This window comes from Lithobates pipiens, unplaced genomic scaffold (assembly GCF_037356315.1).
Source record: "Lithobates pipiens isolate NorthernLeopardFrog02 unplaced genomic scaffold, aLitPip1_a1.2 Scaffold_19, whole genome shotgun sequence".
In the NCBI taxonomy this organism is placed as follows: domain Eukaryota; kingdom Metazoa; phylum Chordata; class Amphibia; order Anura; family Ranidae; genus Lithobates; species Lithobates pipiens.
Window position 1 is genome coordinate 448,558,418 of NW_027507764.1, and position 25,612 is coordinate 448,584,029.

General features: G+C 42.2%; 1 protein-coding gene across 2 annotated transcripts in view; it reads left to right on the forward strand.

The window, feature by feature from the left end:
• RP1 (RP1 axonemal microtubule associated) overlaps positions 1–25,612 on the forward strand; it is a 612,495-nt gene that overhangs the window by 46,672 nt on the left and 540,211 nt on the right. The window contains exon 1 of one of the 2 annotated variants that reach the window (XM_077492704.1): positions 7,424–7,537. The exons of the other annotated variant lie outside the window; for it this stretch is intronic. The gene's annotated coding sequence lies outside the window, so the exon portion shown is untranslated. Of the gene's footprint in view, positions 1–7,423; positions 7,538–25,612 lie in introns of those variants that run through there. 2 annotated transcript variants of the gene reach the window in all.

Below are 25,612 nucleotides of genomic sequence, written 5' to 3' on the forward strand. Positions count from 1 at the left end.
TGTTTAGGGGTACATTTACGTGCTACCACGAACCTGGTCAATCCCGCCAAGTGAAAAACGTATGATTGGTCCAGTGTAAATGTTTCTCTGCCTTTGTGGTAAGGCAGATATTAAGTTCCGTACGTGCCTGCTCAAGTTTAATCAACAGGTCAGGGTGTGGGGAATGTTTGTGTTGGGTAGCTAGGGCTTCGTATTCCCTAGTCTTGCACTGAGCATTGAGCACCTCGTCAAGCTTTTTAAGTTTAGAGTTTAGATTTTTAAGTTTAGATGCCAACTGGATCAAAAAGGCCTGTATAAATGCCTTGTGGGCCACCTAATTGATGGCGGGCTGGTATCCTCTGCCTTATTGATATCAAAATAAGTTTTCAAGTGGGTAAGGACATCTAAACAGTAAGATTCATTACAGAGTATAGATTCATTTAATCTCCAGTGGAATTTAGCCAAACTGATTGTCAAATTAGTGAACATCAACAATACGGCAGTGTTGCCAACCATCAGTATTTTTACTGGCAGCCAGTAAAAAACAGGCAATTTTCTCCTGACAGTAAATGCCAGTTAGACGCCTTTCACACTGGGGCGTTTTTCAGGCGCTTTAGCGTTAAAAAAAGCACCTGTAAAGCGCTTGAAAGAAGCCGCAACTGCAATCCCAATTTAAAAGCTACTTACTATATTGAAAATTAAAAAAGAAATCATTTTTTTGCCATAATAGCAACCTTAAATCACATTGCTAATTGCACATTGTACTTGTTTGTAGCCTAAATACTAAAATTTGCACTTAAAACTGTAATTTAGTAATTTTTGGCAATGCCAGTAAGAACTTGGCTGCGCCCAGAAATTTTGGGTGTCGTGTCAGTAAATTTCAATCTGGTAGGTTGGCAATACTGCATTACAGGGTTGTGGTCAGACCATGGTGTCGAAATGATCTTAGCCTAGATCAATTTGGGTTGTAGCCCCAAGGGGAGAAACACATAAATGATACGTGAATAACAATTATTGGCTCTGGAAAAGTGGGAATTGGCTTCCTTGCAAGCATCAATAAGGTCATAACAGTGTAACAGCTGAGCACATTTGCAGCTTTGTTTAGAAGGGGATTGAAGGTGGGAAAGATGGGATTTATCTAATATGTGATCAAGCGCCAAAATTAGAATCTCCAGCTAAAATGACATCTCCCTTGAATTCTAGTGCCAAGGTTTGAAGAAAGGGATGGATAAAGGCCACCTGGTCTGTATTGGGGGCATAATAAACCAGGATTGTTACCAAGTTTTCCCCCAGGTGCCCTTTAACCAATAAGTAACAAGTTGTCATGCAGTATTTTAGATTCAGTAAATGAAAGCCGTTGTGACAGACAGAGCACCGCCCCACGTTTTTTCTCTGTACCATTGGCAAAATAACAAACAGAATAATCCTTATGTATGTAGCTGGGAGTAAAAGAAGAAGTAAAAAGTGTTTCCTGAAAGGCCACAATATCAGCACTTATCAACTTATAATAATTAAACATTTTAATACGCTTAGAGGGAGAACACAACCCTTGAACATTATGGGAAAGCAAGTCGTATGGTTCCAACGGAGTCTGTTAACTTAGACATGGATAAGGATAAAAATAACTGTAAACTGGTAGACCAACGTAAAAAAGTACCCCTACCATTTCACAAAGAAAGTGTAAAAAATAGTTAAATGAGACAAACATACTTTTGAAAAAGTCCTTTATTAAAAATAAAAAAAATAAAAAAGATTCCAGTGGTGGTAATCCACTCTTGCTATCCAGCGACGGATGATCATCTCTCCGGGGTCCAGTGATGGCTGATCTGATCCAGCGACGGGTGATCTCTCAGTCCAGCGCAGCGAATCCATCCATCTTCTGTCTTCACATAGGAGACACTGCGGGATCCCGACGGCCTGACGTTTCTTATATGAGGAGGGCGGGGCCACCCGTCACCTGACCCCACCCCCTCTGACGCAAATGGGGAAGCCGGGCTTCCCCAATGACGTATGGGTGACCCTCCCCCCCTCTGATGTAACGCAGGTTTCCGTTACATCAGATTTTGAACGTTCGAGTCCCATAGACTTTAATAAGGTTCTAAAGTTCACATGAAGTTTAGGTCTGTTTGCAGGTTCTGGTGCGAACCGAACCGGGGGGTGTTCAGCTCATCTTTACTGGGAGGCCCATCAGGTTTCAGAGGAACTAGGGCCCTGTGAATACGGTCAAGTTCCAGATGGATTTCGTCAATTTCTGGGATAGCAGATTGCATCAAAGAATAAGTGAAAGGGAAGAGATCTTTAACCGTTTCCAGCAAACCATGAATATGGAAATTGTATCGTTTGGCATAATTTTCAAGATCATCAATTTTAGTGTAAGCTTCTTCCAGGCGATCATAAAGTTCAATAATCATGGTGGAGTTTTGCGCCACTATATGTACAGTGTCATCAGCTTTGGATTCAATTCTTACTAAGCGATATCTCAGTTCCTGGTAATCTTGCTTTAAGTCAGAAGCCAGTTTAGTGGTAGCTTTCTCCAACTCTTGCAAGAAAAGATAGTGTCCGGAGAGTACAGCAGCGGTGCAGGTAAAGGAGCTAGGGACCCTTCAGGACTACCAGGGTCTGCATCCTGGCTATTGGGCTGTATATTGTCAATGTCTGTATCCTGGTCACTGGTCTGCCTAAGGAATATGTCAGTCATGTCCCTATCAAGGGCAGAGGAAGTGTGGGACGCGTGGCTTGGAGATGACAAAGGAGCCTGTGAGGGGAATCTAATAGGGTTGGATGGAGCACAGGGAAGATCTGCCAACTCACCTGAAATCTGGATGGTTGTGGATGGATTCATGCTGTGTGCCCCTGGGCCAGGGGGCTTCCCTTTGTTCCACTCTGGCTGCATTTGCTTCTTGTCTGTCCGTATGGCGCTGTTGCCGGTTGCCATCTTGTATTCCTTCCAGGACCCACGAGGGGGGTAACAGGAGTCACTGTCTTCCCCGCCGACTGTTTGGACATAGAGCGGGACTCCGTGGTGTTCGCCTGCTGCCCCTGATGTCATGCTGGCTTAATGTGCCAGGAATGCATGCATCTGCTCTCGCCCCGTGCGCTCTCTAATTCTATATATTTAGTCACAAGAGTCCCCCTTTACATCAGAGTCCACAGAGTTCCCTCTTTACATCTGAATTCACAGAATTCTGCTTTACATCAGAATCCAGAGTTTTGCTTTACATCTGAATATGCAGAGTTTGCCATTTACGTCTGAATCCAAAGAGTTCTTTCTTTACTCCTGAATCCAGAGTTCTGCTTTACATCTGAACTTGCAGAGCTCCCTTTTACATCTGAACTCGTAGAGTTACCCTTTACATCAGAACTCACACAGTAAGGGGGGACTCTGCAGACTCCGATATAAGGAAGAACTCTGGGGACTTCCATTTAGGAAAGAACAGTAAGAACTCTGATGTAAGGGGGAACACTGCAAAGCCCCCATTCCCCTTTAATCAGGGTTCCCATAACACCTGTTACTTCAGAGTCTGCAGAATTTCCACCTGCACTGTAAGGGCCCTTTCACACAGGTGGACTGATCGGACCACCCGTTGTTCACTGTGGGAAGGCAGATGTAAACAGACATGTGCCCGTTTACACCCGCCTTCATCTGATTCCATCTGCTAAAAACAGGTGGATGGGAATCTGTTCACCCTTCGTCTAGTGGATCGGATTGGATGACAGTCAGATGTAAACGGGCAGGCGGGCTGTTTACATCCGACTGGCCAATAGAAAGCAGCTGGCTATGTCGATTCTGCACAAGCGAAGCAGACATGGGCCTGTCATCCGCCTGATCAGTGGGGATCAGTGGACATAACCCCCGATGAGCAGGCTGATCCACTTGGTGGAGTCTGCCCATGTGAAAGGGTCCTAAGGGGGAGCTTTGTGGACTGTAATATAAAGGCGAACTCTGATTTAAGGGTTAAAATGGGAACCCTGATGTAAGAGGGTCTCTGCTAACCAAGCCCCCACTTACATCAGAGTCCCCCTTTACATTACAGTCCTCAGAGCTCTACCTTATATTAGTGTGCTCAGAGGCTGGCAAGAGAAGGGAGGGAGGGGGTCACTTCACTTACCGTGGATGGAGGCTTGGGCAGCAATTAAAGTAGTAGTGGGATTAAAGTAGTACTGAATAAGATGCTTTTATATATAGACAGTTAATATTCCTATTAATAGATCCTAATTGAGCCATTCATCTGCTCCAGTCTGCCTCCACGCCAGCTGATCTACTCCATCCTGCCTCCATGATTGCCAATAGGGTTAGGCTAGCTTCTGATGTTTCTGAACCTGATGACCCACCTAACCCTGCCAACCTTTTGCCTGCTGTCCGGCCTGATGCTCCAGTATTTGCTGTTCAGTCTGATGTTCCACTGTCCACGGCCTAGCCTGATGTTCCATTGCCCATGGTCCAGCCTGAAGTTCTGGTGCCCACGGTCCAGCCTGGAGTTCCTTTGCCCACGGTCCAGTCTGGAGTTCGTTGCCCACGGTCCAGCCTGGAATTCTGTTGCCCACGGTCCAGCCTGGAGTTCCGTGGCCCACGGTCTAACCTGGAGTTCCGTTGTCCACGGTCCAGCCTGGAGTTCCGGTGCCCACAGTCCAGCCTGAAGTTCTGGTGCCCACGGTCCAGCCTGACCGTGGGCACTGGACCACTGGGTCCACTGGACCTGCTGGGCCAGTGCCCATCATCCATCCTGCTGGGCCGCTGCCTGTCATCTAGCCTCCAGAGTTGGTGCCCATCCCCCAGCCTGTTGAGCCGGTGCCCATTACCCAGCCAGTTGAGCCGTCGCCCGTTACTCAGCCTGCTGAGCCGGTGCCCGTTACTCAGCCTGCTGAGCCAGTGCTTGATGAATCTGTTCCTGACACCCAGCTCGCTGCTGCCACTGCCCAGCCTTTTGTTACAGTGCCTGCTGTTTAGCCAGTCGCTCCGGTGTCCACTGCCCGGCCTGATGTTCCAGTGTCTGCTATCCAGTCCGATGACCCGATGCCTGATGCCCAGCTCAGTGATCCAGTTCCTGATGCCTGGCCGGATGTTCCAGTGCCCCTTGTCTGGCCTGATGATCCAGTGCCCAATGTCTGGCTTGATGATCCAGTTCCTGATGCACTGCCTGATGTTCCAGTGTTGCTGCTCGGCCAATGTTCCAGTGCCTGATCGCCAGCCTGATGATCCGATGCTTGATGGTCCAGTTGCATTTGCAAATGCGTGCGGACTAAACCCCTGTTTTTAACACATACTGTTAGACAGGTCAATTTGGTTGTCTGCAAGCTGGTGGTAAGTAGGCTTTGGTTTTTTCCTGGGCATTCCCCAGACTTTGTTGTTAGTTGTTTGATGTTCCAGTGCCCGCTGTCCGGCCTGATGTTCCAGTGCCCGCTGCCTGGCCTGATGTTTCAGTGCCTGCTGCCCGGCCTGATGTTCCAATGCCTGCTGTACAGTCTGATGATCCGATGCCTGATGATCCAGTTCCTGATGCCCGGCCTGATGTTCCAGAGCCCGCTGTTTGGCCTGATGTTCCAGCGCCTGCTCTCCATTCGGATGATCTGATGCCCGATGTCCAGCTTGATGTGTCTCTGCCTATTGCCCAGCTTGATGTGCTTTTGCCCGCTGCCCAGCTTGATGTGACACTACCTGCTGCCCAGCTTGATGTGCCTCTGCCCGCTGCCCAGCTTGATGTGCAGCTGCCCAACTTGATGTGCCTCTGCCCGCTGCTCAGCTGCTTATTTTCTTTGCTTTGTTCATTGATATATTTACATCTTTAAAATATATTTACACGTTTCACATTGAATAAAGTACAAAATTTTGAGAAAAAAATATTTAGTTTGTAAATAACTTTTCAATGCTTTGTACCATTGTTGACAACTGAATTGTAAACAAAACAGTTGGAGGCGGTATCTGTAATTGGTATCCGCTAGTACTAAAAAAAAGTATTGGTACTCCTAAAAAAATTGTATTGGTGCATTCCTAGTTGTGGTACATTTTTAGCACTTCACGTGAATTTAATGCAAATAACTATTCATTCCCATGTAAGATGCACTTACTGATACCACAAAAAAATGCTGCAAGCATAAAAAAGCTATGTTTTGAACTGTGCCAGGCCACTGATATGTATGAAAATGTTAATAAACCACTGGCATTTCGTATTAAGATTTTTCCTGAAAACTTAAGTGGAATAATGACAAATCCTAACTACTGAAGAACTCTGAGATACATAGACAAGTAGTTGATTACGCCATAGTGCAATTAAATCTTGTCTAATCTGGATTAAGTAAAGAGGCCACAAATCTTATTATAGGCCTGGCAACAATAAAGGGCAACCATATGTGAATGTCTCAGTGTACAGATTAAGCTGCACGAACAGCATCTGACAACAGATATGTCTAACCAGACATGTCAGAAGATTCCTTGTAGTATTCTCATTGTTTTTAGGAGTATAACAGCAATGCTTTATTCATCACCTGGGTTTCAGTGTAATTATATATGTATATGGGAGGCATCTGCCTGTGTTTTTTATATGTTCAGACTCTGCTTCCTGCATTGAAAACAGTACTCTCCTTACGTGGTTGACCTCTTATCTTAAAGCCCAACTCTGGGCAGAAAATACCCCCCTCCTCCCCCTACTACCCATTAGCTAAATGTGGGATAAAAGAAAAGAAAACTTTTTCAATTCTCTATATACTTACGCAAACCCAAGGACACGAGCCATCCAGGTCCTGATACTTCACTCCTCTTCTGTTTTCTTTTTCTGGGAGAGTCCTTCTTCAGAAGTCCACGTCATTGTACTCCTGAAGAAGGACTGAACTTCATGGGGCAGTAAAGGGATCCTGCTCATCTGGATCGGCAGTCCCTGCAGAAGGAAATGGCGGCATAAAGGGATCCTTATGGCAGGCTTAGATGAGTATACAATATCTTGCTTCAGCGGGTAAACTAAAAAATCCCTTATATGATGGGTTAGAGGTGGGTGGGAAAAATGCTTTAGCCTGGAATGGGGCTTCAAGAGTTGGTGTGTTTTAGTTTACTAAACCCTGCAGTAACCTATAAAAAACAATCACTTTCACCCTCCTTTTCTCAGAGCTGTAGGCCAGTGAAAGATTATTGCTGATTGACTATTTTGTGTTTCTGATTAACCCCATTTACATGCTGTCCTTTGTATCACTTAAGCCTAAAAAAAATAAAAAATAAAAAAAAAACAGAACTTGCGTTTGCACTTTTTTAAAACCGGTGGTAAAAATGCTTATTTTAGTTTTAAAAAACGCAACAAACAAAACATGTGCGTGCTCATTAGAGATCTTTTCAGTAGAGAAATGTCTTGTATACAGGCTAATGTATGAATGGTGACGGTAAGCCTGGTTTGCCTAATTTGACTTCAGCGATTAGTCCTGAAACCGTATTAGGCAAATTGGCTGTGATGTCCTGAGTAGCAGGTCTGCTCATAGGCTTTGTGTGCTGGAGCTGTTTACACGGGGTTAAACGTCTGGGGATTTTACATCATTATTTGTAATATTCCCCTATTTCCATCAATATTAATGGCAGGTAAGTGATGGTACATTTTTCTGGATGAAACATGTAATCAAATCGTATTTTCAGCTCATTTGTTAATACCAAAGATTTTTTTTAAATGTCTTAATACATGTAGGTGTAATATTAAGAAAAGGGTGCAAATGTATTTAATGTTTTCTTATATAGCATAATGTTTTTTTTTTTTCAGATAAAGAGAGCAGAGGTGTGAATATGTGACTTAAAATGGTTTCAAATCTAATAGTGTTTATATATGATAGGGGTAGATCGTATTTTCAGCTCATTTGTTAATACCAAAGATTTTTTTTAAATGTCTTAATACATGTAGGTGTTATATTAAGAAAAGGGTGCAAATGTATTTAATGTTTTCTTATATAGCATAATGGGGTTTTTTTTCAGATAAAGAGAGCAGAGGTGTGAATATGTGACTTAAAATGGTTTCAAATCTAATAGTGTTTATATATGATAGGGGTAGATGCTGTACACAAAGAAAAGTGAATGTTCACTTTGGAAACTGTATAATAACATTGCAAAGCAAATGATAGTGAATAGCTAGACCTTATTCACTAACATTCACTTTGCTGGGTGAATTCACGCTGCCTTTATTTCTTTAGTAAATTAAGCCTATTGTCTCTAATGCTTTTTATTTACGCATTCATAGATTTACTCAATACGTTTACGTAATATCATAGCAATGCAAAGGCAATATTAGCTACCGTACAAGATCATTTAGCACACAGAGGAAGATTATTCACTAAAGAAGTAGAGAATGTTCGCTTATCTTAGTAAATAAAGTGAAGTTGTTTTCATTTTTATAATGTGCAGATGAATGAAGAAAATCCTTTCCATAATTATACATCTACTCATTTAAAAGACCAGCAATTCTACCCCCCTACTTTTTCATTTATACTAGCTCTATGGGATGACCTCAGTAAAGGGTTTCATTTAAAAAATGACCATGCATCCCAATCCCGACTGTTTAATAACCTAGTCTTTTTCCACCATGCTATGATCCAATCAATTCTTTGGTCGACCAAGAAAGGACCAGCTTGTTTAATAAAGTGGTTGTTGAGCCACTTCTATAAAATGCTCCTTCCCCCCTCTGTATTATAACAAGAAGTTCTCCTGTGTCTGTGTTATATCATAACATACACTGCAGCTGACGTCAGCCGGGGAGGAGAGAGGAGAGACAGAGCTTAGGAGTCACATGATCGCGGGAAGATGCTATGTTATCAGTATAGATAAGCATATTTATGACATAACACAAACACAGGGGAACTTCTTGTTTTAATACAGAGGGGATGGGGGCTTTTATTATCAACTTTGAGAGCAGCGGGGGGGGGGGGGGCTCTGACACAAGCAGACACTCATAGAGGGGATGGAGGAGAGGAGGGGGGAGAGGACACTGGAGACAGATAGCAGGGCTGTATATGACGGAGGCATGTACTGACTCCAGTGTCAGAGCTTGATACTAAAGTCTAGTTTGTTTTTTTCATTAAAAATAACACACATGTTATACTTACCTGCTCTGTGCAGTGGTTTTGCACAGAACAGCCCCAAACCTCCCCTTCTTGGGTCCTTCGCTGCCACTCCTGGCCCCTCCCTCCTGTCGATTGCCCCCACAGCAAGCAGCTTGCTATGGGGATATCTGAGCCAAGCGGTTGCTCTGTGTGTCCATCCTCCTCATTGACTAACTGACTTTGATTGACTGCTGTGTCTCAGCCCATCGGGAGGGAGAGTTCCGGACAGCAGAGGCACTCATGTATATTGCTGGATTGAAATGGGGCTCAGGTAAGTATTAGGGGGGCTGAGGGGGGGTTGCTGCACATAGAAGGTTTTTTATCTTAATGCATAGAATGCATTAAGATAAAAAAAAACATTCTTCCTTTACAACCACTTTGGGGTTGAATAAAGACTTTATTTGTATTTATTTATCTACTATTTCCCATATCCTTGTATATTTTGTTTGCTAAGATGCCTATGCAAACGCTTTTTAAATTGTTGGCACTCACCACTGACACCTTCGATTGTGTAAGGGAATTTCATATCCTTACTGCTCTAATAGTATAGAACCCTTTATGCCATTTAAGGTTTAACCACTTCTCGTCCAACTTCATTGAGTGTCGACGTGTCTTGTAAGGGGTCTGAGACTGAATCATATGCAAGAATCACAATTTAGATATTTATATATTGTGATCATAACCCCTCTTAAGCATCTCTTCTCCAGGGAGAATAAGGTTTTTGTCTGTAGTCATTCCTCGTAACTGGGATCCTCCAGTCCCCTTTTTAGCTTTGTTACCTACTCTGGACTCTCCAGTTCTAGCACATCCTGAGAATCGGTGACCAGAACTGGACAGCATACTCAAGATGTGGAGGAACCAGACTTTTGAAAAGTGGTAGTGTGTAGTTTTATCTTGTGAGTAGATATATTTTTTAATGTATGCTAGCCTTGCTTGCTGCAGCTTGGCACTGCATTCTATTGCTGAGCCTGTGATCTACTAGGACCCCCATTTTACATCCTTGATTACCCCAGAAGTTCTCCCACTATGTAACCTGCATTCATATTGTTAGCCCCCCAATTGCATGACCTTACATTTATCCATAGTAAACCTCATTTGCCATGTAGATACCCATCCCTCTATTTTATCAAGGTCTTCCTGTAAACTTGCTATATCCTGTTGTGAGGTCATTATCCTGCATAGCTTTGTATCATCAACAAACACTGAGATTGAACTATTGATGTTTTTGTCCTTGTAACTAAGGATGAGCCGAACACCCCCGGTTCGGTTCGCACCAGAACATGTGAACAGGCAAAAAATGTGGACGAACACGCAAACACCGTTAAAGTCACGACACAAACTTGAAAAATCAAAAGTGCTCATTTTAAAGGTTTATATGCAAGTTATTTTCATAAAAAGTGTTTGGGGACTAGACATGTGCATTCGTTTTCATCCGAATGCATTTTCGTCCGAATTTCAGGTATTTTCATTATCGTTTTAACAAACGATAACAAAAGTGCAGAATCCGAAAAACTAAAGATCTGACATAAACAAATGCTTTATTTTCGTTTTCATTGTGACAACAGTTCGATATGGATAGGGGATTCGACATGATGCTGACAATATTAATCTGTGTCTATCGAACCGGTGGTCGATTGTGCCTAACCTTAACTCTATTAGTCCAGGATTATTCTACAGAGAGAGAAAAGATTCGACTTAGAGAGAAAAGATTCGACATAGAGAGGAAAGATTTGACATAGAGAGAATAGATTGCTGCTGGAATTGAGTGGGGGAAGTAAAATAAAAATAATGATGATGATGAATGTTATTGGCCGATTGTAATCAAAGAGGAGGAGCAGTAAAATAGATAGAACTAAGTACACACGTACAGCCAACTTACTTTCACTTACGATTGCTAGCAGAGAGAGTCACACACACTGAATCATTTCAGAAGACAGTCAATCTTAGCTGGTCCGTTTGTCAGAGAACCTAAATTATTTAGCAATTAAGCATAAGCACAACAGCAGAACAATAGTGAAGCAAGTTACAGTTCAACTTAACTTTTTCATAATAATCTGCTGCTATTGTTTTAGTGTTGTGAACTTGATAGTGATACTAGTGTTGCTAGTGTTGTGATAGCCTCAGAGGCTGCCCGTGTTGTGTGGGGGGGATTTATTATTATAGATTCTATATTATAGATTGAGATTCTATATAGATTCTATATACCCTATCTTGTTACCTGTCTGATCAGTGATCACTATCACCAGTCCATTTTCTGTTTGAACTATATACATTCAACATGAACGACAAAATTCGACAAAGCAGCGAAAAAAACATACAAACGTCGAATCTTTGGCTTATAGTGTCTGTCGAAAGTTCTAAGAAGATTCGACGAGCAGTTAAACTATACAGAGTCATACAGTTTAGCTGCTCGGTCGAATCTTCTTTGAACATTCAACAGACACCATAAGCCTTCAATGACAGATTCGACCTTAATTAATTTGAATTTTCGGACGAATGTAATTTTTAACGAAAAACAAAATAAATAAAAACAAATTTTCGTGAGTAACTAAATAAATGTATTTTTCGCACGAAAACAAAATTCCAAAACTAAATATTTCAGCGTGCACATGTCTATTGGGGACATGTAGCAATGCAATAAAAAGGTTTAGTTTAGTATGCCTGTAAAGTGATGCAGTTTTCCCGTGTTTAGAACAATACCACAGCATAATGACATTTCTAAAGGTAAAAAGTAATTTAAAACTGATCGTGGCTGTAATGATTTGTCGGGTCTCGGCAATATAGATAAAACTCATTGCAAAAAAACGCATGGTCCCCCCCCCCCCCAGTCCATTACCAGGCCTTTTCAATCTGGTATAAATATTAAGGGTAACCCCAAACCAAAAATTTCCGTCACATGGCGTCAGAGGGGGCGAGGTCACTTGTTTACGTCACCAAGTGCCCCCGCCCTCAGCTATATAACAGCTGTCATCAAGAAGAAATGTCACTTGGCGGGGTCCTCCCATGGAGACGGATCTGTTGCGGCTTTTTTTTGTTCTTTTATCGGCTCGTTGGGCAGCGTGAGATGGACCTACATTGTGGGACACTTATTTTTTTATCTTTTAACCACTTCCCGACCGGCGCACGCCAATGTACGTTGGCAGAATGGCACGGGCAGGCATATGGGCGTACCTGTGCATCCCTTTAAATTTGACGCTCTGCCATCTGCTCACGTGCCGCCGCCGGCATGCTCACGTGCCAGTCGGGACCCCCGTGAGTCTGGTCGCGGGTCCTGCGGACTCAATCGCCGCAGGCATACCCGCGATCGTCTCACAGTTCTGCCTGGCAACAAGTGACGCTGATCTCTGCTCCATGTGATTGGAGCAGAGATCAGTGTTCACTAAAAGAAAGCCCAGCCCCCAACAGTTAGTAACACGCCCCTAGGAACACTTAACCCCTACACTGCCACCCACTGGTTAACACCTTCACTGCCAGTGTCATTTACACAGGAATCACTGCATTTGTATAGCAGTGATTGCTGTATAAATGACAATGGTCCCAAAAATGTGTCAAAAATGTCTGGTGTGTCCGCCTTAATGTCGCAGTCACAATAAAAATCGCTGATCACCGACATTACTAGTAAAAAAAAATATTAATAAAAATGCCATAAAACTATCCCCTATTTTGTAAACGCTATAACTTTTGCCCAAACCAATCAATAATCGATTATTGCGATTTTTTTTACCAAAAATATGTAGAAGAATACGTATCAGCCTAAACTGAGGGAAAAAAATGTTTTTTTATATATTTTTGGGGGATACTTATTATAACAAAAAGTAAAAAAGAATGCGTTTTTTTCAAAATTAACGTTCTATTTTTGTTTATAGAGCAAAAAATAAAAACCGCAGGGGTGATAAAATACCACCAAAAGAAAGCTCTATTTGTGGGAAAAAAAGGACTTCAATTTTGTTTGGGAGCCATGTCGCACGACCGCGCAATTGTCAGTTAAAACTACGCAGTGCCGAATCGCAAAAAGTGGTCTGGTCTTAAGCCAGCAAAATGGTCCGGGGCTGAAGTGGTTAATAAAGGACTTCTCCCTAAGTGTTTCCTATCTTTTTTACAATTTTTTTTTGTGAAATGGTAGGGGTACAATGTACCCGTTACCAATTCACATGGGGGAGGCCGGGATCTGGGGGTCCCCTTGTTAAAGGGGTCTTCCAGTTTCCAATAAGCCCCTGTCCGCATACCCCCACAACCACCGGGTAAGGGTTGTGGGGATGAGGCCCTTGTCCCCATCAACGTAGGGACAAGGCGCTTTGGGGGGCTACTCCAAAGCACCCTCTCCATGTTGAGGGCATATGGCCTGGTATGGTACAGGAGGGAGGCGCTCTCCCACCCCCTTCTTTTCCTGCATCCTTCCAGGTTGCATGCTCGGATACGGGTCTGGTATGGATTTTGGGGGGCTCCTACACCATTTTTAAAAATGTTTGGCCCAGGGTTACCCTTAAAATCCATACCAGACCTGGTATGGATTTTGGGGGGATCCCTATGCCATTTTTTCTTAATTTTTGGTTCGGGGGTCCCCTTAATATTCATACCAGACCCTAATGGCCTAGTAATGGACTGGGGAGGGAACCCATGCCCTTTTTTTCAATGAGTTTTATCTATATTGCCGAGACTCGACCATTCATTTCCGCTGCAATCTTTTTAAATAACTTTTTTCCTTTAGAAATGTAATTTTGCTGTCATACTGTTCTAAACACGGGAAAACTGCGCCACTTTACAGGCATACTATAGACACCCCCCAGGTATGATATTTAAAGGAATATTTAATTTTATTGTTTCACTTTAAGCATTATTAAAATCACAGCTCCCAAAAAAAGGCAATTTTTAAAACTTTTTTTTGCATTGATATATGTCCCCTGGGGCAGGACCCGGGTCCCCAAACAATTTTTTATGACAATACCTTGCATATTTTAAAATTAGTATAATTACTTTAAAATTAGCACTTTTGGTTTTTCATGTTAGTGTCCCATGGACTTTAAAGCGGGAGTAAACCCGCTGACATTTTTTTTTTTTAGACCTGCAAGGGAAAAGGCATAATGAGCTAGTATGCACCGCATACTAGCTCATTATGAAATACTTACCTTAGAACGAGCCCCCGACATCTCGCCTGATCCACACCGAGGGAGCTGACATGTTCCCTCGGCGTGTCTTCCGGGTATCGCGGCTCCGGCACTGTGAGTGGCCGGAGCCGCCATATAGTCACTCCCGTGCATGCGCGCGGAAGATTTCTTTCCAGCAAAGTCCGGCGTCTGCCAGGCTTTCAGCTGAAAATCCCCTGTGTGCATGAAGAAGAAGAAGAAATAGAAATAGAGCTTTCTTTTGGTGGTATTTGATCACCCCTGCAGTTTTTATTTTTTGCTCTATAAACAAAAAAAAAACGACAATTTTGAAAAAAACGCATTATTTTTTACATTTTGCTATAATAAATATCCCCCAAAAATATATATAAAAGCAATTTTTTTCCTAAGTTTAGGCCGATACATATTTTTCTACATATTTTAGGGAAAAAAATCACAATAAGTGATTAATGATTGGTTTGCGCAAAAGTTATAGTGTTTACAAAATAGGGGATAGTTTTATGCCATTTTTATTAATATTTTTTTTTAAATGGCAGTGATCAGCGATTTTTATCATGACTGCGACATTATAGCGGACACATCAGACATTTTTGACACATTTTTGGGACCATTGTCATTTATACAGCAATCAGTGCTATACAAATGCACTGATTCCTGTGTAAATGACACTGACAGTTAAGTGTGTCCTAGGGGTGAGTTTCTAACTGTGGGGGGTGTGGCTGTGTGTGACACGTCACTGATCTCTGCTCCGATCACAGGGAGCAATGATCAATGACACTGTAACTAGGCAGAACGGGGAGATGCTTGTTTACATTAGCACCTCCCCGTTCTTCCTCCCTGTGAGGCGATCGCGGGTATCCCCGCGGCGATCGAGTCAGCGGGACCCGTGACCCGACTCATGGAGCTTGCTGCGTGCATGCGCTGCCGGCGGCGCACACGCGCCCGCTGGCTGCCTCTTAAGGGGCAACGTACAGATACGTGATTCTGCCAACGTATATCGGCGTGAGGCGGTCGGTACGCGGTTAGCGGTGTTCTGCGGCTTTTGAATTTGCCAAGAACACCGCATAATGTTCGTTGTTCGCCGAACGTCCGAACAACCCACACTTATGCTCGGGCCGAACCCTTCGCACATCCCTACTTAACCCTTCTTATGGAAGGACTCGGTTAGTATCCTGAGATTTTTTTTCTGTCTTCTGGATCTGACCATATTCTGTGGTATCTGATGGCGTGATGTGTGTATTAATGCCCGTGTGGCGTGTTGGGGATAGCTGTAGAATCTCTGTATAGTAATATCCCTCACAAAGATGGGGTTTCAGCATGTCACAGATTCTTATTGTCCATTCCTCACCAAACTGATTACACACAAACTGAAACTGATTACACGCAACTTCTTCCCTTTCAATAATGACATCTATTTTCAGTGTATGGGTACTGTTATGAGAAGTAAAATGGCACCCCATAATGCAAATTTATTAATGACTGACCTGGAGGACAAATTCCTAAACAGCATAGAACAAAAGTCTTATAAATAGTATCGCTAGATTGATGGCCAGAAGGTAAAGGAAATCTAAAACAAATTTACTCGCAGGTCAACATGATGCACCCATTTATCAAACTAAAAATGGACTATTCAAACACACATGTCAATGTCCTAAACAATACAGAATACACTAGGGAGGACAAACTGTACATCTCAATATACAAGAAACCCACTGACAGATGTAACCATCTCCATGATTCCAGCTTCCATTCCAACACACAAAACAGGCCATCATACACCGCCAGGTCATCAGATACGACTTAATATGATCAGACCTATACAGCAGAAATAAACAATATAATACTATAAAACTAATACTATCAGATTCCTTCTATAAGAAGGGTTACATGGACAATATCATAAATACAAGCATAAACATGGCTCTGAAAACTGGAAGAGAAAATCTTGTCCAATACAAAGAGAAAAAACAAATAACTGTGTACTTCTAATAACCACATATAAACCAGCACTAGAAGGTATAAGAATGATAATCAAAGATTTACAACCCATCATACAAGAGGATGAAATACTAAAAGAAACATTCCAACAACCCCCAATACTGTCTTTTAGGCAATCACACAACCTCAGACATGAATGAATCAACAGGAAACTTAATTCTGATTATGAAGTCACAAATAATGGAACCAAGCCCTGCACCAAAAACCACTGCAGCCAAATCAATTCATCCAAAAGGATCACATGTATGAAAGGGACCTTCAATATCACAAGATCATAAAGCTGTACCTCTACTAATGTTGTGTACCTTAGCCAATGCAACAAAATGCAGCAAAGGATCTTATGTTGGCAAAACAGGGGCGAAATTTCAAGCTAGGATGAATCTTCACAGACACACCATGAAGGAACATAAGGGAGTTTCTGCACACCTGTGGGACATCATTTCTCCAGACCACACTATGGAAAACCTGATTATTTTTAGTTCTTAAAAGGGACTTCAAAACAACTCAGGGAACTTTTGAGCTAAGAATAAAAATTATATTTAACACAAAAGATAATGGACTAAATGTGGACCTTGGTTTTTTAAAACATTATCCAACGTATTACCACCTCCCCCACGTCTGTGACTGTTGCTCACCTTCTCTCTACTTTATCTTACTAACTATCCAAGTTTAATTAACATTTCTGTGTACCTTTGTGTTTTATTTTTTTTTATTTTTATTTTTTTCCTACTTAACTTTCTTCCATTTTTAATTACTTAACATTCTGCTAAAACGTTGTGTATTAGTACTGCTTGGAACTTGAAGAAGGGGGAACACTCACAAAAGCTGGGCCTAAAAAATTTGTATGTTAGTCCAAATAAAAAAGTATCACAAACTGTACTCAATTGTTTGAATTCCATTTGCAAAAGTCTTGGATTAAATATAAATATGGATCCACATGTGGCCCTTCTTAATAAACCTATACCCATTACCCCTACAGACTCACAGATCATGGTGATCTTTATAATGCTGGCTGCTAAAATATCAGTAGAACAATCATGGAAGACATTAACAATGCCATAGCTACAACCAAGATAAAAATGTAATGGATTATAGCAATGTTCATCAACCCTGTCCTCAGGACCTACTATCAGGCAAGGTTTTATGTATTACCTAGGGGAGATGCAGACACTACAATCACTGAGCAGCAAATGATATCAACTGTTATGTATTTCAGTTATCTTGCAAACCTGCCTGTTAGTGGGCCCTGAGGACAGGGTTGATGACCACTGGATTATAGCTCATGAAAATGTAACAAGCATTGTAAATGATAAACAAGAAAAGTCTGACAAAATCTGGAACCTCTTCGCTGATCCCCGCTTAGCAGGCAGATGTGGACAAAGACACAGCCCACTGTCCTCTAAGGGACGATTGGATGGAAACGAACCACCTGTCCGTTTCCATCTGGTGGCATATGATCGGCCAGATGGATAAGGAAGCAGACATCCGCTTCTCCATAGCAGAGAATGGCGTGTCCCATCAGATCGGCCTGAAAAACTGACAGGCCAACCTGATCGAATTGCCCATGTGAAAGGGGCTTAAAATAAGTGTGACACTGAAGCCAAATTAACCAACAATCTAACTATGTACACTACATACAAATGGAGGAGAGCCGACACAAACAGGGCATAGGCAGAACTGGGACTGGAAACAAGGGGGAGTGGGGTCAGAGAAGAGGGTAACAGGATACAGGGTACTGGATACAAGGTAAACGAGATCAGTAAGCAGGAATATGGCTAGCAGACAAAATGCTGAAAAACAGATAACAACTAAGGGAGGGATTATATACCTTCCCAGCAGCCAGTATCAAGTGGAGCCTAAAGACTGAGATCACCTGATTGCTGGGAGACACTCACTGTTGACCATCGGAATTGCACCCTTCGGCTCTGAGAGCTACAGTGTCACCAGCAGATGATCCAAGTCTTGACATGAGTCCTGACATCCTTCTGGTAACAAAAGGCTAGACCTTTGTCAAACCCAACACATATGGCTAACTTGTGGAGACTTCAGCCACCCGTATTATGTCAGGGACAACAGAAATAGTTATATATATATTGGCTGAAAGAGAATGGCCTAGAAGCAAAAATATAGCCTGCCAACATACTGTATATCTAGAGCTGGCAGGCAATATTGTCCTTCAATACCTGATCTTCTTGACCGGGAACAGCATCAGCTTCTAGGCAGAGAAGATCTAACATGAATAGTGTAACTCTGAAATAACATAGGAAAGAATAGTGATACAATATCCCTGGTTTTATTTGAAATATTCTGGTAATTTTAGTTTGGCGTGCTACTTGCTGTACCCGTTTATGATGAGAATCCTTCTATGGACACTGTGGATATCTTGTAGATTAACTCCTTGTCATTTGTCTTTCCTTGTTGAGTTCCTCTATTTAATATTGACCTATTCTTGGTAAAGGAGGCATTTCATAATATTGCCTGTCAGCTGTAAACAATGTAGAACTGTCTAATCTGCTACATGCTGTGAATCTGCCAACGTATAGGGATTTCAGTAGTTAGCAGAAAATTGATCAATTAGCTGTTATATAGATCACTAGCCAAGAAACTTAGCAGTGCATTCAAATCTTGCTTGTCAGTCTGACTTATAGACAGGATTTAAACAATTCTGTTTTACACTCACTGGTCGTGATATGAAACAATGTGTGTTTGTCATGGTGCCTGAGCTTTAGAATAGAATATTATTGACAGGGAGAAGAACACCATGAAATACTGCAGACTGAATGGAGTCTGTGTCCTGAATGTATATTTACATTGGCCGACACACTGGCATGGGGATTTAGCTCATATCCCAGAAAGATTGTACTTTCATCTTAGAGGTCATACTATTCCAACTATATATGTTTGTACTTGTGTTACAAATCAACCCTAAAGGACTATTATTAAACATGTATTTATTTCCATTAATACATAAGGCTAAAAATACAAAGAAGATTTGTTATTCAACAAGCAAAAAATAAATAAATAAAATAGCGCATCTTATTTATGAACAGCAGCACGTCTTTCATGATCAATGGCACGGTGTTCATTTCCAATGGCTATGGCAAACTTGTATGTGCATTCTTGTCTGTGTTTAACACTTTACTTGAAAGGCAAGCATCTGATGGTCATGAGGGTATTTTGATTAAAATTCGTATCACCACAGAGCGGTACTACGGATACGACACTTTTGTATGGATTGCCACATCCGATAATAAAATGACATCAAATATTCACAAATTGTGTCTTGGAGCATAAACGACCCACCACCTACATACATATACCATTCAAAAAATTCAGAGGACCAGACTGATCACTCCACAGTTTTAAGAAATTTGAAGAGGCGATGTGTGATAAAAAAAACTCAGCTCAGCTCTACATGTTGCACATATAGAAAACACTTCTTCAGGAGCTTGTGGCAAATTCTATGAACAAGAAAAGTTTTTGCAATTAAATTCATAACATTTGATATGTTTGTTCAGCATTAGCATATAATAATATTATTGCCTTAGTGAACTCAGTAGGGCTGCACAATCCCCCCCCCACACACACAGGAACAGTCAAAGGACCTGGTTGAACATGGCACATGGAAATAATGGGAATGAACGTAACATTTAAAGGATTGAGTAATTGGGCAATATAAAGTGAGCTTGTCAATGTGGAAATACTTATAATTGTAGGCAGGTTATTACGTTCAGTTTAGGGAACCCTCCCATTACATGAAAGCCCAGTTGACCAGAATTATAGGTAGTCCCTAACGGATATATCTGTTGAAAAAGTGTGATAAAAGAAAAATTATTTTAGAAGCACACTCAGCAACACAGTCGGAGAGTATACCTCTGGCTGTTAGGCATTGAGTTAAGCTCACAATGATCAACAAACAACAAACATCCCAAAGAGGCAATGTTTTACTCACTGCCCAAGGTGCATAAAAATTCTGTGTCATCCCCAGGCAGACCAATTATATTGGGAATTGGCTCACTAATCGAAAATGCTAGCAGATTAATTGATTCGGTATTGATGCCTCATGTTATGAGCCTATCATCCTACACTAGGGATACCCTTGATCTTCTTAAAAAGATTGAAGGAATGATGGTCCCTCCCGACGCCATTCTCGTGACTCTGGATGTAGAGTCTTTCTACTCGAGCAACCCTCACAAGCAGGGCATTGGGATGGTTTGACACATACCCAATGGAAATACAATGAGTTTATTTTGACCCTTTTACAATTTGTTCTCACTCACAATTGGTTTGGTTTCAAAGATTCCCACTACCTCCAGGTGCAGGGTGTTGCTATGGGCACATGCTGTGCACACCTGTACCTGGGGGGGTGGGAATGGCATTTTTTTTCTGATGAGGAACTGTTTTTGTATACTGATCAAGTAATGTGCTGGATGCGTTACATAGATGATGTTTTTCTGATTTGGGCTGGTACGCACACCATGTTAATGGCCTTTGTTGAGGCGATCAATCAAAACTCGTTCAATCTGCGATTTACTTTAAATTTGAATGCAAGCAGAATTACATTCTTAGATTTATTAATTTACAAAGATGAGGATAACTGCTTGGCCACTAGTCTTTATCGAAAGGAAACTGCAGGAAATACCCTTCTCCATGCAGCTAGTGCTCATCCTGCAGCTCTAATCCGCAGTATTCCATACACGCAATATATAGGATTGCACCGGAACTGTACTCATACAGCGGATTTCATATCCGAGGTTAAACAACTTTGTGAAAGCCTATCAGTTAGGGGCTATAGCAAGTCACTGTTGCGCAAAGCCTACAACAAGGCCTTGAAACAGTCAAGGAACACTCTGCTTTATCACAATAAAGACTGTACATCTGAGACCAAACCCATCTTGAGACTAATTATACGTTTTTCATTTCAACATCAAGAAGTTAGGAATATACTCACTAATCATGGTCACATACTACAGAAAGATTCCATTGTTAAAAAAACATGTAGGCATCAAACCCAAACTGAGCTTGAGACGGGCTAGTTCTCTGCGTGACCAGCTTGTGTCTAGTGATTATTCCATGACCCCCTCAGGTGGGGTTAGCACTAATGGCATACACAGATGTGGAAAAGGTAAATTCTGTCCCTGGGTGTGTCAGGGTACCAACTTTAATCTCCCAATGGAGAACGTTTCTGCCCCAAATTTAGAGTGGACTGCAATACACAGGGGGTTGTTTACTTAATGCCTTGTGTATGTGGAGACGGCCTGGCGGTTTTGGCAAAGCATTAAAGATCATGTCTACTATTAAAAAATGGCAAAATGCTGATTCCGGTCAGCAGACATCTAGATCTCCACCATAGATTTGATGCGACATGCGTCTCTTTATTGCCCTAGCAGTAATCTCTAAGGATCCACGAGGAGGCAATTGGGATAAACTGATTTTGCAAAAAGAAACCTTATGGATCGAAATATTGGATGCTATTCATGCCCCGGGCATTAACGAGACGCAGTCATATAGGCCTTTCCTGTAGCAATATACCTTTTCGGAAGGGCCTTGTTGGTCTCAATTGCTCAATGATTTTTTATAATCCCCATTTTCACATAATGAGATAGTCATCCAGCTATTGAACCTAGGCCTTAGGCTGGTTCCCTGGTATGCCCTCTCTCTTCCCTTACTTTCTTGCAACTTTCTTTCTTTTCTGTCCTTTCCCTGATTTTTTAATTGGTTTCTTGGAAATTTGGATTTATGGGTGTGTGATTGTACTTTGATAATTTTTTATCCATCTTTACAACAAATATGCTCTTAGGAATGTATTTTACATGTATGGTTTTACAATATTGCCCTGTTGTGATCCAGTTGCGGCACTGATAACCCCCCCACACCAGTCTCCTTCCCCTCTTCCCTCTTTAATTCTTTTTTTTTGTTTCTTTTTTTTTTCCTTCTTCTTTTCTTTTTATTCTCCCTTTTCTTGTTTTTTTCTTTTCTCTATGGCAATGCTATGTTAAATTTGTACCTTTCTCCTCTCTTTTCTCCCTTTTGTTGTCCCCTTTGTGTTCTCCTTTGCCTGGTTGGTTGTTTACGTGATACCGTGGTGTATTGTGCGGCCGCAAAGTGCCATCTGACATAGCTGTCGGTGGCACTTTTAGCTCCAGGAGGGAGACAGTCATGTCTCCTCCTGCCACTATGCTCTGCAGCTGCTCCCTGCTCTTAATGGAGGCAATGTTCTGTCTCGGAGGTCAGGCGCATGCACAGTAGAGCCCGGCCGGGTGAGTGATTGTCATATCCAGACGTGCTGGACCGACATCACTACCAGGATGGACGTAGAAAGAGCTCCTTGGGTTGGCATCTCTCACAGCTGTTTTTTACCTTATGGGGTGCTGTCACCAGAGCGGAGACCTCCAGGGAATTACATCTCACAAGGTAATTGTTTCATGCTAGAAGTGAACATTGTGAGCTTAACTCAATGCCTAACAGCCAGAGGTATATTCTCCTACTGTGTTGCTGGGTGTGCTGCTAAAATAATTTTTCTTTTATCACACTTTTTCAATAGATATCCAATAGGGACTACCTATAATTCTGGTCAACTGGGCTTTCATGCAATGGGAGGGTTCCCTAAACTGATTGGGCCAGTATATGATTAGATGTCCTGGATATCTTCTATCTACTGTGTTGAACGTCACTTTTGGTAACTGGCATGTTTTTGCCTTATAGATAAGAAAAACAAAATCCTTTTTCTTTTTTTATGATGGCTCTTTTAATTATACAGTACTGAAATTTTAATATCAATATCTATATATACAGACTCTTTTTAGAAGTTATCTAAAGATATTCTGTCTTTTTTACTCGTGATTAATGTAAGTAATAACCTGCCTACAATTATAGGTATTTCCACATTGACAAGCTCACTTTATATTGCCCAATTACTCAATCCTTTAAATGTTACGTTCATTCCCATAATCTCCATGTGCCATGTTCAACCCAGGTCCTTTGACTATTCCTGTGTGTGGGGAGGGATTGTGCCCTACTGAGTTCACTAAGGCAATAATATTATTATATGCTAATGCTGAACAAACATATCAAATGTTATGAATTTAATTGCAAAAACATTTCTTGTTCATAGAATTTGCCACAAGCTCCTGAAGAAGCGTTGTCTATACACGCAACATTTAGAGCTGAGCTGAGTTTTTTATGACACATCGCCTCTTCAAATTTCTTAATACTGTAGAGTGATCAGTCTGGTCCTCTGAATGTTTTGAATGTTATATGTATGTAGGTGGTGCGTCGTTTATGCTCCTAGGCACAATTTGTGACTATTTGATGTAATTTTATGTTTTTGTCTTGATTTTATTTTTTTGTAATAAATATATCTTTTATACACACTTGTATTATGCCTAAAAAGTCCATCATCTAAAACTCAAATTTTTCCAATAACCCCATGAGGGTATTTTGAAACACCTAATGGCATGCCCACTGTTTTTATTTAGGAGAATCTGTAAATCTGTTCATACTTGCAGGCCAGTCAAGGTGATTTGTCACCTTGCCCCTAGTTACAAGGAACTAGAAGAATCTACGTCAGAAAATACTTGATGAAAGGAAAGAAAGATAGAGATATAGTCCATTGTAGCTAAACAGACTCCAGTTGCCATTTTCTAGCTGCAGGTTATTAAAGTGGAACTTCAGTAAATTTTTCATCTTTCTATCTATTAAAGCGGGAGTCCGCCGGGACTCCGCGTTTTTTTTTTTTTTTTTTTTTAAGCCAGCAGCTACAAATACTGCAGCTGCTGACTTTTAAAATAGTGACACTTACCTGTCCAGCGTGCCCGCGATGTCGGCACCCGAAGCCGATCTCTAGATCGTCTCTCGGGTCCTGCCGCCGCCATCTTGGGTATGGGAATCAGGAAATGGAGCCTTTCGTCTTCATTTCCCGGTTCCCTACTGCGCATGCGTGAGTTGTGCTGCGCAATAAGGACGGTCCCCGCTGCCTCTGGGATCTGTGTGTTTCCCAGCAGGCAGCGGGGCACTTGCGGAAATGGGCGAGCACTTGCAGAAAGGGGCGTAATCTACGCCCCTTTCCGCAGAGAGCTATCCCGGAAGTGGGTGCAGATACCTGTACTGTACAGGTATCTGCACCCCCCTCCCCCCTGAAAGGTGCCAATTGTGGCGCCGGAGGGGGGGAGGGTTCCGATGAGCGGAAGGTCCACTTTAGGGTGGACCTCCGCTTTAAATCTTCTGCCCTTGTCGTTTTAACTTTGGATATTAAAACATTTTTTTCTGACAGTAAATACCTTATACAGCCCACTTCCTGTTTCTTGTCTGGAAAAAAGCCTAGGCTTATGACATCATGCACAGCTCTCTCTCTCACTCTTGTGAGAGTTTTGCCAGGAAGGGGGGGGGTGAGTCATAGGAGGGCCAATGAGAGTTGCTGAGCTGGAGGTGTGCCTCTGTGTGTCTGTGTAAATCCAGAAAGTGAACAGGCAGCAGCTTCAGCTGCCCACAGTTAAAATTATTGCATCCAGACTCAGTGGGGGGAAATTTATGCAGCATATTTGGCATAGTTTTTATGTTTAACCACTAGGCATTCGCACTATAGCTGAAAGATGGCTACGGTGCAGACTTCAATTTCTGGGAGGGCGTCCCTGGATGTCCTCTTGTTTACTTCCCCGATGCACAGCCAATCACAGATCGTGCTACATGGCCAATCACAGCGGCCATTTAGCACTCGATCGCAGTGTCCAATGAGAGATAATCTCATATGTAAACATATGAGATCATCTCTTATCACCAGCTATCCCTCCTCCCTCCTCACACAGAGACAGAGTATAAGGAGGGAAAGCGACCTGCAGCTGCAGCGTCAGTAAGTGTACACAAAAAAATTAAAAATACAGTGCCCACAGTACCTGTGAGTGCCATCTGTCCCCAGTGCCACCTATCAGAGCCAACTGTCCCCAGTGCCACGTATAAGTCATCTGTCATCTGCCACATCAGTGTCACGTGTCATCAGTACCACCTATTAGTGCCATCTGACATCAGTGCCATGTATTAGTGCCATCTGTCATCAGTGCCACATCAGTGTCATGTGTCATCAGTGCCACATATTAGTGCCATCTGTCATCGGTGCCACATGTATTAGTGCCATCTGCCATCAGTGCCACCTGTCAGTGTCCCGTGCCATCTGTTATCGGTGTCTCGTGTCATCGGTGCCACGTATCAGTGCCATCTGTCATCAGTGCCACGTATTAGTGCCATCTGTCATCAGTGCCACGTATAAGTGCCTTGTGTCATCAGTGCCACATCAGTGTCACGTGTCATTGTCCTGGTGCTCCAAGGCCTTCAAAAGTGTAATAGGTAGTCAACAAGTTAGATGTGTAATTTATGCTCCTAGAATACCTGACGGTGCTCCCTGCATGTTGGGCCTCTCTATGTGGCTAGGCTGTGAAAAAGTCCCACACATGTGG